The following is a 15,554-nucleotide window of genomic DNA, read 5'->3' as shown; positions in this document are numbered from 1 at the left end:
CATCGAGCGTGCGAGAAGTGCATTCAGGAACCTATCTTCAGTCATTGCCCTCACTGCAGCAAGATTCCCGGAGGGCGTGAAAAAATCTTTCGAGGACCGAACACGTTAGCCGATTTTCCACAATGGGTCTTAGACCCCATCGACAAGACGTGGAACCAAGAGGACATCGAACGTTACAGAGATTGTCATCGTCATGCCACGGTGATGGCTCACAATTTCTCCGGATACGATGGACACTTTCTTTTGAGATACTATACGGAACAAGGCACCGAGCGTCTTAAAGTGACTTTGAACGGAGCCAAAATCATTTCCATGCAAGTGACACAAGTACAGTTTAAAGATTCGATGAGTTACTTGGCCATGCCTTAGAGCCGAATGCCTAAAACGTTTGGAATGACAGAAATGGCTAAAGGGTACTTTCCACACTTTTTCAATACGGAAGCCAATCAACATGCCGTTCTACCCCATTTACCTGAGGCTCACTATTACGACCCGGACAACATGCGTAGCGAACAACGAGAAGCTTTCTACGCTTGGTACCAGGTTCACGCCTCCGACCCTTTCGACTTTCAGGAAGAAATGTTAAAGTATTGTCGTTCCGACGTGGACATTTTACGGCGTTGCTGTGGAAAATTTCGAGAACTGTTCATGGAACACGGAGGGGTCGATCCTTTGAAAGAAGCGTGTTCCTTAATGTACCGGCAACGATTCATGCCTGAAAACACCGTGGCTGTCATCAGTCCTCAAACGACCAACTATGTCAAACGTCAATACTCGGTCAAAGCCCTACGTTGGTTACATTACTTGTGCGACAAGGAAGACAAGTGGATTCAGCATGCCCGCAACGGAGGGGGCGAAAAGACCATCGGAACGCATTCGGTCGATGGCTGGGACTTAGAAAACCCCAAGATCGTGTACGAGTTTAACGGTTGCTTATTTCACGGATGTCCCGTCTGTTACCCTGACCGTGGCACTAAAAATCAGTTTTTACAACAAACCATGGAAGACTTGTACCAGGCCACTTGTCAGCGACGCCTAAAGTTAGAACAGCAAGGATACCAAGTGGTGGAAATGTGGGAACACGAATACGATCACCGTATGAAAACCGATCCCGAGTTTAAACGCCTCGTGGAAAGTTACCAGTTCATGGACCCCCTGAACCCGAAGGATACTTTGTACGGAGGAAGGACCAATGCCACCTGTTTGCTGTACCAAGCCGACGAAGAGAAAGGAGAAGAAATCAAATACTTGGACGTGTGATCGCTGTATCCCTACGTGTGCAAATATTGTCGCTTTCCTGTAGGGCACCCACATTTGTTGACGGAACACATCGACCTGAAAAACATTCGACAATACGAAGGTCTGTTCAAGTGTAAAGTTTTGCCGCCCACGGACTTGTACCATCCCGTGTTACCTCACCATTGCCAAGGCAAACTGATGTTTCCTTTGTGCCGTACTTGTGTGGAAACGTGCAACCAAGATCAACCTTGCCATCACACCCAGTAAGAACGGACCTTGACGGGGACGTGGGTCAGCGTGGAATTGTTCAAAGCTCTGGACATGGGATACCAACTGTTAGAAGTGTACGAAATTTTCCACTTTCCCAAGACACAACAATACCACAAGAGTGTCCCCACGCAGAAAGGCATTTTCGCCGACTACGTGGATGCCTTTTTGAAACTGAAGCAAGAAGCCAGTGGCTATCCGTCCTGGTGTCACACTCCCGAAGACCAAAAGACATTCAAAGAGAAATACTATGAACAAGAAGGCATCCCTTTAGACCACATCGAGAAAAACGAGGGCAGGCGATCGTTTGCCAAAGTGATATTAAATTGTTTGTGGGGTAAAATGGCACAACGCCCGTGTTTACCCAAGACGGAATATTTGACAGAACCTTCCCGCTACTTCCAGATGATTCACGACAAAACCAAATACATGAAACACGTGGACGTCGTTCGCGAGGATTTGATCTTGGTCAATTACGAAGAAGATCTGGACTTTGTACAAGACGACCCTTTTGGAAATGTCATCATTGCGGCTTACGTGACAGCTCATGCTCGCTTAAAATTGTACGAAGCTTTAGAACTGTTAGGGGAACGCTTCCTGTACTTTGACACGGACAGTTGCATTTACATCCATCACCCGAGTCAACAGCACCCTGACATCGGAGGAGACCGTTTAGGAGCCTGGACAGACGAGCACCCCGACGACAAGATTCTAAGTTTCGTCAGTGGCGGTCCCAAAAATTACGGCTACGAATACCGGGACCCACAAGAAGAAGTGCACACACAGTGTAAAGTGAAAGGATTGACTCTGAATTATTGTACCAGTCGTGTGGTCAACTTTGGGGTATTGAAAGAAGCCTTGCAATCCGGAGAGGATGAACACTTTAAAGTGACCACCTATCAACCCCACAAAATTGTACGTTTACCCACTCACCACATCGTCAGTCGACCCTTGGAAAAAGTCTATCAAGTCGTGTACCAGAAGTGAGTGCGACTGCCCAACCACTTTACTTTGCCGTATGGACATGTTGGTATAAAACATTGGTTGTAAGCGGATAGCCACCCACCAGAAGGATGACTTCGCCACAGCAAGAATCGAGTGAGAAACCCGATGAGAACTCCAAGTTCAAATCCTACCCTTTTCCGGTTTTCTTGCCTGACTATTGTGATTGTGCCCGTCGATTGGACACGTTTCAAGCATGGCCTACCTTCTTCGCATATTTTAGCTAGAACAGGATTTGTCTACTTCGGACCTGAGTCAGGATTGGGATACGAAGTACACTGTTTCGCTTGCGGACTGAAGTTACGAATGGATCTATGTATCTACAAAGATTCAGCTATTCTGGAACATACTCGATGGTCTCCGCACTGTCCTTACCTTTCTATGGCCTTTCCACCCATGGCACTACGGTACAATGATGACGGTACCTTACAGACGGTACCTTCCAAAACTAGACATAAAAAACATAAAAAAGGAACGATGTACAAGCTTGAGACTGCATTGCGACTAGTATAAAAAGGGACAATGGTCAAGATCGATAGTTCATTGTGACTACCAAGACCAAGCGAACAAGATGAATACTTTCAGAGAAACACAAAACAAGTTTAGAAAGGCACAATTCAAGTGTGGGGCTTCGGAAGTGGAATGCGATTGTGAGTCTTGCGATTGGTACGATGCTGTACGTTGTGACCTTAGCGATGCCGTAAAGCATCATGGGAACTTTGTTTTCACTGACCCTATCGTGGAAAGTGATGCTGTGCGTGCCAAACCTGAGGGATGCGAAAGCGATGCCACTCGTCCTCTTGGACACTTTACTGGGTTTCGTTTTAAAGGCGAATGTTCACCTTCACGTCTACCCCCCTACGGATGTCATCCAGCCCTGAGCACACTCCTGTCCATGTCACCTACCCCTCATCGAAACGAACCTGTGAAAGACGAATATTCGTTTCCTGTGCGTTTGTCGGAATACTGCGACTTTGAAAATCGTCTTCAATCGTTCAAAGGAAAATGACCTAAGTATCTGGGAGGCCCGACCCCCGAAGAATTAGCCAGAGCCGGATTGTTCTACTTGGGCGAAGGAGATAAAGTCAAGTGCTTCAGTTGCGGTGTGTCACTTCACCACTGGGAACCGCACGATTCGGCCTACGTAGAACATGTTCGATGGTCACCGAATTGTCATTACTTACCCTTAGTGGAACCGAGACATTAAAGTAACTTACCATGTCGCTGACGAAGAAGAAACCAGTTTGGCTAGAAGTCAAATGTTGGACATCACCGAGGCCAGTATTTAAACTTCATTTCAAAAACGATACTGAATCATTACCTAAAGAACTACAAGAGAAGATTTACAAGGAAGTTTGGCAGGGACTTGCCCGAGTGAAATCTCAATGGGTCACTGTAGAACTTTTGTGCCGAGAAATTCACAAGAGGAAAGTGAAAAAAGTCAACCAGTGTGTTAGATTTCTCTGGGTCAAGGGTGCATTCATCCTATTATATCGCTTTAGACCGTTTACATCAAAAGAGTTCAGTGACATTCTTGGACGTTACCCTGAATGGCAGTGCTCAGAAATTACTCACTACGTGGATTACTTTTGCTCTAGGAGAAGATTGTGAATTGTACGGACTGACCTATTCATGGATACTTTACAAGAGAACATTCGTGCTTTGCCTGTGGAGTTGAGAGAACGCATTTACCGAGAGCTGGTCAAAACACAAGTAAAGCGTAAGGAACAGTTGCATCCGTTACGTCACCGGTGTTTGAACCACTGGTACCTGAATGGTGTAAGAGAACTGATTCGTCACAAATTGTTTCAGTGGTCAGACCTTGTTCAATACTTCCAGGGCCCCGATGATCCACGTGTTGATCATTTTGGTTACTTCCAGATTCACCTAGTGCTACGCATTGAGGAAAACAAGTTAAAGGATTACCAATATATGTTACGTGGAATCTACTTAGTGGAAGAGGAAACTCCTAAGCAAACTTTGAAGTTTAGGTTACAGTATGCAAGATTTAGATTTCCCACTGGAGAACGAAGATCTCTGGCTAGAAAGTACGTGTATTGTTTCCGAAACAAAGAGACTATAAAAACAGGTTGCCTTGCCACGACTTATGTCGTATGTAATTGAAAAGATTCCGTGGAAGGAACTCAATGACCATATTCAAACATTGGATCATTACCATCGATTATTACAAGAACTGTATCCATTCAATTTGGGTCGATTAGTGGTGTGTGTCTTAGTGACTTGTTTTCTGGGATTTCGTTTACCAGCTGATTCCTTGTGGACCCTTTACGAACAGTATTTACCACCCATTCAACATGAAAGTGGTGCCTTTAAATGTTCACTAGAGACTCATTTTGCTGAAAGCCTTACGTTTTCATCTGGATACTTCTCGACCTCTACGGGAAAAAAAGATTCGTCAACTTTTAGCTACCCGAGACGTGTATGACGATGTGTGTGTAGCTTGTGACTTACACCCCCATTGGACAGATGTTCGTGCCTGGAAAAAATGGGATTTTGAGTCTTGGACCCAAGAAGTGGCTCAGTATGCTCGAGAGTTGTGATCCTTCCTTTCAACGTCCAAAGAAAAAAGTTACTTTTCAACCTGTGTTAGTGACGGTGCCAGAAGAACCCGTCACCCAGGACAGGACTGTCGTGGACAGGCCTGAAAGACCCTTTCGGGAGGACACTTGTGTGACCTTACCTCCTATAGAACTGGTCAGAACATTACCCAAAACATGTTGTACAGACACTTGTTTTTATTCCACGTTAATGATTATCATGTCTTTTATCCTTGTACTTAAGCCTTTGGCTTTTATGTATTTTTGTCTTTCGTATTCATGTTTAAAACATTCAATAAACGTGTCCTGAAAAAAAGTATATAAACTCTCGTCTTGTTTGTTTTCGTGTCACAAGTGACATTCCTGACACTATGGCTACTCCTGCTGTCTCTGTTCCCTCTTCCTCTACTGTCAAAGTCATCGACGAACACTTAGATCGTGCCAGTTGGGAGGCCTTGTATCTTCGCCATCCCTTTAACATGCTCATTGCTGGACCTAGCGGTTCAGGCAAAACCGAATTCGTCAAACGTTTGATCGAACATAAACATCATTTGATCGATCGGCCACCTCAGCGGATCGTGTGGTGTTACAAAGAGTGGCAATCGGCGTACAGCCTCTTGCGAGAAAGTCAAGGCGATTCCATCGTGTTTGTGGAAGGCATTCCTAAAGAAGACGACGGCATCGTCTCTGACTCCCGTCAAACCCATTTGGTCATTTTTGACGACATGTTAGGAGAAGACGAAGAAGAAATTAAACTGTGGTTCACGCACAAAGGGCATCACCGTAATGTCAGTGTCGTTTACATCACCCAAAATTTGTTTCAAGAAAGTAAAGCCCATCGCACCATCAGTCTCAATGCGCATTACGTGGTCTTGTTTAAAAGCCCTCGAGATCAATCGCAAGTGCAAGTCTTAGCCAAACAGTTAGGAACACCTTGGCTGACTCAGGCGTACGACGATGCCACTCACACTCCACACGCCTATTTACTCGTCGATTTGAAACCTACGACCCCCGAGGATTTGCGATTTCGTACCCACTTGTTTCACCACTGGTGCCAAGACGGAGGACCTGTCCTGTACACGTCTCCGTCCTCGATTGAATTTCACTCCACACAAAATCTATAAAAACCTCAGAACCTTTTCTCACACAGCGTCAACATGACGTCCCTTCAGTCGCATCTTCCCGTCAAATTGATTCGTGCCTTGTATGGTATCAGTCGAGAAAAAAATCCACAAACACGAGCTCGTGTCTAAGAAGCTAGTCTCAAAGAAGTCTTACGATGGTTCACGGTGACAGCACGTCAATTACTCCAAATGATCATTCAGATTCCTCATCAAACCTAACGCGTTTTTGATCGAAACAAAGTCGCTTTGACCCAACTGGCCGATCCCCGCATCGACACTCAAACCAAAAAACAAATCATTTTGAAACCTGGAGGGAGCGGTACTCTAGGAGGGGTCATCATTCGCTCTCTCTTAAGATGGGATCCTAATGCCCCCAAACTTCTCCCCAAGAAAAGAGTCAAACGAAGCTCCAAGAAGAAGAAAAAGACCAGGTCCCCAAGGAGAACTTCTCCAGTGGCGGGACCCTCCCCTTACCAGATACAACCCCGGAAAAAGAAAAGAAGCCCTCAGAAAAAGAAACAAAGAAAAAGTCTCCAGAAAAAGAAAAGTCCACAGAAGAAAACTAGTCGCAAGAGAGTCACTTTTTCGGCCAGGACGCAACCTTACACCCGCAAACCACGATCTGCCACGACGGTGACTGCGTCTCCGGCAGCCTCACGTTCATCCACTTCTCCGTTGATGACACCAAGAACTGAAGAGTACTTGGAGACGTTGATCACACCAAGAACTTCTCCGTTGATGACCACAAGAACTTCCCCAGTGGCAGGACCCTCCAATTTAGTGGCAGTGGCCGCTGCTCACAAAGTACCTTCTCCCAAAATCAAAGTCCAAGAAAGATCGGGCATGTTACAAAGTTTACTGGATTTGTCCAAGCAAGAACTGGCTCGATTTAGTCCGTTACGTACCCCTGTACGACGTGTCATGCCTGTCCTCAAGTTGATACGACGTAAAGACAATCAGTGGCGACGCGTTCCAGTATAAAAAGGGCCTGTGACCAAGTCGGGGGCATCAGTGTTTTTGGTGCTGAAGACTCAAAGATGTCACCCTCCAGAAAACATCCCTCTTCTAAACAGCCCAAGGAAAGAAAAGAAAAGGACTGCCTCCTCGTTTAGTCAAATATGGGGACATGTTATCTGTCCTGTCCAAAGCTTCTCCACCTCTACGAAAAAAACTCATTCAATCAGACTCCAAAGAGGTCATCGATACCGTGTACCAATGTTGTTTGAACGTCTTGAAAGGCACGATCCCTTTGTCCAAACACCAGAAACAATGCTTAGGCAAAAATCGTCACGTTCTGCGCCAAATGGTTCAAAAGAAAATTCCCATTCGTCAAAAGAAGAAGATGTTGGTCCAACGTGGAGGTATTTTACCCCTCTTGTTAGGCCCCTTACTGAAAGGAGTCTTGGGAACCATGTTGGGAGGACTGGTGGGAGCAAGATAAAAAGACCCTCTGAAGTCCCAAGATCTCAGAATCGACCCCTGACAACCCCATGGAAGGACGAAAACTAGCTTTAGTGCCTTACAAACGATGGATGGAATACCATCGTTGGCAAGAACAACGCACCCCGCATTTACCTCCCAATCCCAATTTGAGCGAGATGTCCCAGTTACAACACGAATTACAGTCCTTGATCGATCGCCAAGATTTGTCCGAAACAGAAAAATCGCAAAAGTACGGTCAACTCTTGCAACGACTGCAACTCTTTCACCAAAAAGCCTCAGACGAAACAGCTCTTCCCACTCTGAAAGATTTTAAGACCTTGATGAAAAGTTCAGTACCATCACCAGTACCACCACCACTACTACCAGTGACCAAGACAGAAAAAGGAGAAGAAGAAGAAGAAGGGTTTCAAACTCCACCAGAAAAAGTACGCAAGTTAACAACACCACCTACCTCCAGAATTGGATGGATTAAAAAGATGATGACCACCCCTTCTTCATCACAAGAGAAAAAGAAAGTGAAGACAGAAGTGAAGACAGAAGTGAAACAAGAACCGATATCCCCCGCTCAGACATCCTCCTCTTCAACACCTATTGCCGGTCGCACACGCAAAGCATTGCACTCCAAGAAAATACCCCAAGAGAAAAAGAGTAGCGTCCTCCAAGAGCGGGTGCCTTATTAACACACCAACCATCACATGGAAAAAGTCTTAGCCAGCATTTACTACGATCCCTCTCATCCTGCAGGTTACGCAGGAGTTCAAAAATTGTATCGTGCTGCCAAAGCTCGACTGAAAAGTCTCCTTTTACCTCAAGTGCAACGATGGTTACAAGAACAAGCTACTTACACTTTACACAAACCCATTCGACGCAAGTTTGCCAGAAGTCGCACCCGAGTGGAAGGCATCGATCATCAATGGCAAGCCGATTTAGCCGATGTCTCTCATTTGGCCAGCTACAATCGTGGCTACAAATATTTATTTTGTGTCATCGACGTCTTTTCCAAATTCGCCTGGTTTTGCCCTTGACCTCCAAATCGAGGAGCGAGTTAGTGCGAGCCCTGCAACGGGTGTTGAAACAAAGTGGTCGTCACCCTCTTCGATGGCAAACGGACAAAGGTACCGAATTTCTGAACCAAGCTTTCCAAAAAGAATTAAAGAAACGTGACATTCATTTTTTTACCACCGAGAATCCTGAAACCAAAGCCAGCATCGTGGAACGTTTTCAACACACTTTGAAAGAACCCATGTGGAAATATTTTACGCATCACCACACTCTGAAGTACATCGACATCTTACCGCACCTGGTGCAAGCGTACAACCAATCTTACCATCGAAGCATCGGACGTGCCCCGCAAGAAGTGACTCTCGACAACGACGCGCTGGTGTTTGAGGGCCTGTTTGGTACGTCCCCGACGAGGGCTGTCCCCAAGAAAAGTGGAGAGTTGACCGTAGGAGATTGGGTGCGCATTGGCAAAACCAAACGCACTTTCGACAAAGGTTACTTACCTAACTGGACGACCGAATTGTTTCGTGTCACTCGACGAGTACATGGCCGTCATCCTGCCATCTATAAATTGGAAGACATGAACGGAGAAGTGCTCAAAGGAACGTTTTATTTGCCCGAGTTACAACGTGTCACCAAAAAAGAAGACGACGTGTACGACATCGAAAGCATTCTCGAACGTAGAACCCGTAGACTGGGCAAACGACGTGTCAAAGAAGTCAAAGTACGTTGGAAAGGATATCCACCCAGTTTTGATTCTTGGATCGATGCTTCGCAAGTCATCGACTATAAAAAGAAATGACCATCATGCCCTTTCACACAGACGCAGCTACGTCGACCACTCCTTCACCCAGTTCTTCTCTGCAAGATTTACAAAAACGACCTTTGTGGGTGTGGTGTGGAGAACGTGTGCCTAAAACGCAAATCGTCTTTTTCTGCCAAATCTTCGTGGTGTATTGTGTCATCGGGGCAGCCATCGCCAATTTGAGTTTGCAACAAGGAGACAAACAATTGTGAACCATTTTATTGAGCAGTTGCATCGGTTACCTGCTTCCTAATCCCTCCCTGAAATTCTCCTCGACCAGGAACAGTGTCCAGTGCCAGTGCCAGTCACCACTCCAATAACAACAACAACCCCATTTTGGGCGGAGACACGCCACTGACGTCCACTAACCCCTCGGACAGCCACAGAACTCTGGAATTATGAGTCACCAAAACCAATTTTACTTAACCTTACCCAGTGACAGTTCCATGGAGGTGTTTCCCAACAACACGTTGTGCTGTTACACGGCCAAATTACCTCAGACCATCCCCTTAGATCACGAAGCCCATTGGGAAGTGGCTTTAGTGGAAATCATTCACCCGACCCAAGTCCTCAATGTCCTTCCCAATCAAAACTTTTTTGATGTGGAAGTTTATGACGAGCAAATGCAACAGTACTTGGATACCCATGGCAAATATGACAAGAAAACCCCTGGCACAAAAAATCAAAAGTACACCACCTATCACTTGTTCGTTCCCCCAGTCCCCCAGACTATTATTTTAGTGGTCAACATTTGGTGAGCACCATTGCCTCCAGGTTTAATGTCGTGTTTCTGAAAGCTTTGGAAAGTGTCAAAAAAGTGTCACTATGGAATACCACAAAGCAGTTCGTCGCTTCTTGATGAAATTTGACGGGAGTAAAATCGTGTCCATTTTATTTTGTCCTGAATTGTTTCACATGTTGGGCGGAGACATGGACATTAGAATGGCCATGATCAAGAAAAAGGAATTACCAATCGTTTACGACAACGAGTCTTTTAGCAAGTTATTTCGTGCCCCGGTAGAACTGAACATTCCTTTCAAAGTGGATTCTGCCACCAACGCTGACGAGGAAGGTGGAAACACTTACCACGTTCACCACGAATTTGTACATCCTCACTATTTGCCTGTCAGTAAGTCTTATTTGGACACGGTCAACATTGCTATAAAAGGAGATTTGGGACAAAATATTCCATTCACCAAAGGAAAAGTCACTGTGAAACTCCATTTTCGAAAACGGTTCTCTCACGACTCGTAAGTCATGTATCCAGTGTACCGAGGGTTGCTCGACAGCGAGGACACGGTTTAAGAGATATGTTGAAATCGGCCTTTCCTTCGGTGGCTCCAGTCTTGAAACCGATGGTGACACGCGGATTGCAAAGATGCGGCACTGGCACAAGGCAAAGAATTTCTCCAAAATGTCATCATCGACAAACAAAACCCTAAAGAAGCCTTCATGAGGGCAGGCAAAAATGTCTTGCTGCAAACGAGCAAAGACCTTTTGGGCCGACGAGACACACCTATAAATGCCCTGCACGCTACCGAGTCAGGCATTCAGCAAGGACAAGGCAGAAAGAGACGACGAAGAAAACACCCTTTCACCAGACTTCACACGTCTAAAGCTAGAAAGACAAAGAAAAGAAGAACCGTTCGAGACTTAGACGTTTTCGATTATTGAGAAAGAACAAAATGATGCACCGAGAATCTTGCGCCTGTTCCAAGTCGGAACTGGATCTGTTTGCCATGCCCCCCACCATGATGACCATGCAAGAATCCCAGTGGGTGGAATTTCACCCCGTCTCCTCTTTGACAGCCTCAGCTCCCGTCGAGTTTAAAATCAAAGGACAGCCCGAAGATTACATCGATCTGAATAGCAGTTACTTGTACCTGAAAGTCAAAGTTGTCGATGAGGATAATACGCCCCTAGATGGTGATGAGGTAATAGCTCCCGTCAACAATTTCATGCATTCCTTGTTCAGTGGAGTGGACTTGTACTTGAATAACAAACTAGTCAGTAGCAGCATGGATACTTACCGTTATTGAGCGTACCTGGAAAATCTCTTGACGTACGGAATAGACGCCAAGAACATTCATCTCAATGCCTGTGTGGTATGGGAAGCTGACGATGCAGGCCAGTTAAAAGAATTCGAAATTAATACAACCAAAGAACACAATGCGGGATTTGTAGAACGAAGAGACAGAATCAAAAGTGGAAGTGTTACCTAAAGTGGGTAACGACATCAGTCAGACGTTGAGCAGAACGACCACCAAGTATCCCATACGACGCGTGGAAGTGAAAACCTTCACCATTCCTACGGGGCTGCGATCCATGATCGAAGATCATCTGTTCCAAGGACAGTTACCCAAACGTTTGATCCTTGGTATCGTCGAGAATGCAGCCTTCAACGGAGCTTTGGCTGAAAATCATTTCCACTTTAAACACTTTGACGTGTCCAAGATCGAAGTCAGTCGCGATGGCAAGACTTTGTGTACCCGACTTTTCGAACCTAACTTTGACAAGAAGAATTACTTGAGGTCGTACGTGTCCCTGTACGAAGCCACCGGTCAGTTAAGAACCAACACCAGTCACGGCATTACGTACGAGGATTACGCAGGAGGCTACGCTTCGTGGGCTTTCGATTTCACTCCAGACCAAGGCAGCGACGAGGGACATTTCCACCCTATAAAATCTGGCCAGATTCGTGTGGAAATTCAATTTACTACAAATCAAACAGAGACGATGAACGTCCTCCTGTATGCCGAATTCGATAACACCATAGAAATCAACAGTTTGAGAGATGTCATTCTAGACTATTAGAAGCCATGGAAGACTGTTATCCCTCTTTACCTAATGGAGAAACTTTAGACATGGAATGTGAGGAGACTGTTGAAGAAGAAGAAGAGTCCCAAGACGAAGAAGTGATCATGATGAAGTCAAGTTGGCCACAACAAGAAGCCCATTTAGTCTCCTGTTTTGCTACATTCTTGACAGATGTAATGAAAGAATTGATCAAGGAAGAGTGCTATGGATGTCACAACGATCATCCCAGTCAAATTCAACACGACAAATGTCTGATGTTGAGCCAAGAAGAAAAATTGGACGAATATCTGGACAAAGCTTTGGGTGTCATCGAGATAGAATTCGTGTTGAACGAGTGGTATAAAGGCTTGGATAAACATTCTTCTCCTTCATTAACGTCTCTGGAGAAGTGTCGCATGGAATCTCTCTTTGACCAGAATAAAAAGTCTGAGCTAAACGCCTTTTACTTGTCAGACATTTTCAAGCAAAAGGTCAGGATCGAATTGATGACTTATCATTACCTGTGAAGAAAAAAACCCACACAAATCAATGGATACCTGGGAACTTTATTACCTTTTGAACCACAGTTCGTACACGGCTTCTTGGAATCCTGACGTCTGTGCTAAAGATGAACTCCCTCATCGCAAACCTCAAGACCATCAAGTTTACGTGATCAACACGGACGACAGTCATCTCCCAGGAACCCACTGGGTAGCCGTCTACTTTCCTCAAGAAGGATGTGTGGAATATTTCGATTCGTATGGATTGCCCCCTTTGGAAGACGATATCATTGACTTTATGAGAAGAAATGCTCAGACCACCCGATTCAATAATGTGAAATTACAAGGCACAGATTCCTTGGTGTGTGGACAATATTGTGTGTATTTTCTGCATCATCGCAGCCTGGGCTATTCCTTAGAACATTTACTGACTCATTTTGATCCTCGTTCTTCTTCAAGAAACGATGTGAAAGTAGATCGATGGTTTTGTGACCATTATGCTTATCTTTTGTCTCTAGCTAGGAAACGTAGTGTCCATCAATGGCCTAATGACTTCCAACAATGGAAATCCCAATTTCATTCACAACGTTGTCAGCCCTGTTTAAAGTAGAGTGTTAATTGAAAAAAATGTTTGATGTTATATTGTTGGATTATTGTTAAAAATGTTAGAGTTGTTGGTTAGTGTTAAGTGATTTTTGAATAAAAAATGTTGTGTTTTGAAAAAAATGCCTTTGTCTTTTGTTTGGCTATAAGAATGTTGATTCATGCTCTTTGACTTCTCTCTCTCATGAGACTCGTTGATCGTTCCGGCTCGAAAACCGTGGAGGGATGTTTTCCTTCACGTCCGCGCTTTCACTTTAAGAACCGGGGCAGTTTCCAGTCAAACCATCCATTGTCGACTCATCCTCCTACGAAGATGTGCTCCAAACTAGCTAAGTTAAACGAAGCCTACGTGAATTTGCATACGGTCAGACACAGTCTGATACGGAAAGCTGAAGAGATAGAGAATGTGAGAATGCTAAAAGTCACTGAAGACCTGATAGAAGAGCTCTTCAGAGAAGAAGTGAACAGGGAGAAAGAAGAATGGACAGAGAAGTACAGACTTCAGAGACAGCAGCAACAGCCACAACAACAGCAGCAGCGGCAGCAGCAACCTGAACCTGACAGAGGCTTTGTCGATTGTCGTATCGACACCAAAGAGTTCTTCTTCTCTTTCCGAAGAAGCAGACCTATCGTCAGAAAGTCTATCCTCAGAGGACGTCGCATTCTTAGAAACTAAAAGATTGCCATAGCAAACCAAAAAAAAACCAGCCCTTTTCAGGGCTACCCAATACTCTAGAAAAGAAATAACAACCCATTTGCCAATGTGTGTAGGTAGAGTAGTGTGAAAATAAACACTAACTCTTTTGTGGTGTGAGTGTATGTGTTGGTGTGGATAGTAGATCATGATCATGTTTTTTTTGCTGTTTGACGTGCGTGGAGAGTAGATTTGGGGTTTGATTGGATTGCTTTGCGTATGTGAATAGTATAGTAAAGTGATTAATGAAAATTTTTAAATTAGTAATGGGTAGTATAAAAATAGTGAGTGAGTGTTTCTTTTAGGTGCGCGCGTTTGTTTGGTCATGATCTAGGTAATATCAGTTTTGTTATAGGGATGTTTTCCTTCACGTCCGCGCTTTTAGTATAAATTGAAAATCGCTCGGCAGTCTAGCTACCCGGTTCATTCGTTAACAAGACAATGAATACCAGAATTGTAAAGCTTCTAGAACTCCAGATGCACCTGGAATATGCCAGGCGCATACAAAATGAACTGGCCGCGAAGGCCATTGTGGAAGAGGGAAGGATGAAAGAGGAGGAGGAAAGAAGAAAAAAAGAAGAGGAGGAAAAGGAGAGAGGAAATTTCAGAATCCCAGAGACAGAAAATTGGTATTCTGAAGCCACTTATCCCGCCTCTGCTCTCCGCACAAAAAGAGTGAAAAGAGACTGGGGAAGAAGATGTGTATGTGGTGCCAGGCCAGGAAGGTGCCAGCATTAGATAGGTGCATCTGGAGTTAAAAACAAACAGCCCTTTTCAGGGCTACCCAAACCTTTAGAAAAGAAATAGTAATCGATTTGCCAATGTGTGTATGTAGAGTAGTGTGAATATAAACACTGACTCTTTTTTTTCCTTGTGTGTGTGTGTGTGTGTGTGTGTGCGTGTGTGTGTTTGTAAGCGCTCACGTACGTTTGTGTGGATAGTAGATTATTGGGTTTCATTATAATGCTTTGTGTGTGTGTGTGTGTGTGGATAGTAGATTTGGGGTTTGTTAATTGCTGCTTCACTTATGTGGATAGTATATTATATGAAATGAGAAAAGTAGGGGATGTTTTCCTTCACGTCCGCGCGTTTTAAGTGATAATCGAGGTAATATCAATTTTGTTTTAGAGGATGTTTTCCTTCACGTACGCGCTTTCACTATAAGAACCCACAAGGTTTGATGTTCGAACCATTCTACGGAATAATAAAAACGAAAATGGTGGTTGCAAGTGAGTTGTTCAACAACTTAGTACATATATACAATTGGATAATGGATGGTATCTATGTACTGGAGAGACTAGAAAAAGAATGGAAGATAGCAGAGTATCTGGACTACGCTAAATGCCTAAACGTAGCAAAAGAAGTGATAGCAGAAATGATAGAAGAGGAGGAAAAGAGATTGAGAGGTATGATAAATCCCACCTATGTCAGAGTGGGAAGCCTAAAGAAAGCACTTGACAATGCAATCAAAGACAGGTGCTTTCTTGAAAATATGTCACATGGGACAGAGTGCTCTTTTGT

The sequence above is a fragment of the Sinohyriopsis cumingii genome, chromosome 17, assembly GCF_028554795.1.
Source record: "Sinohyriopsis cumingii isolate HCF-2022 chromosome 17, ASM2855479v2, whole genome shotgun sequence".
NCBI lineage: Eukaryota > Metazoa > Mollusca > Bivalvia > Unionida > Unionidae > Sinohyriopsis > Sinohyriopsis cumingii.
The sequence above is the reverse complement of the archived record's forward strand: the minus strand, read 5'-3'. Positions refer to the sequence as shown.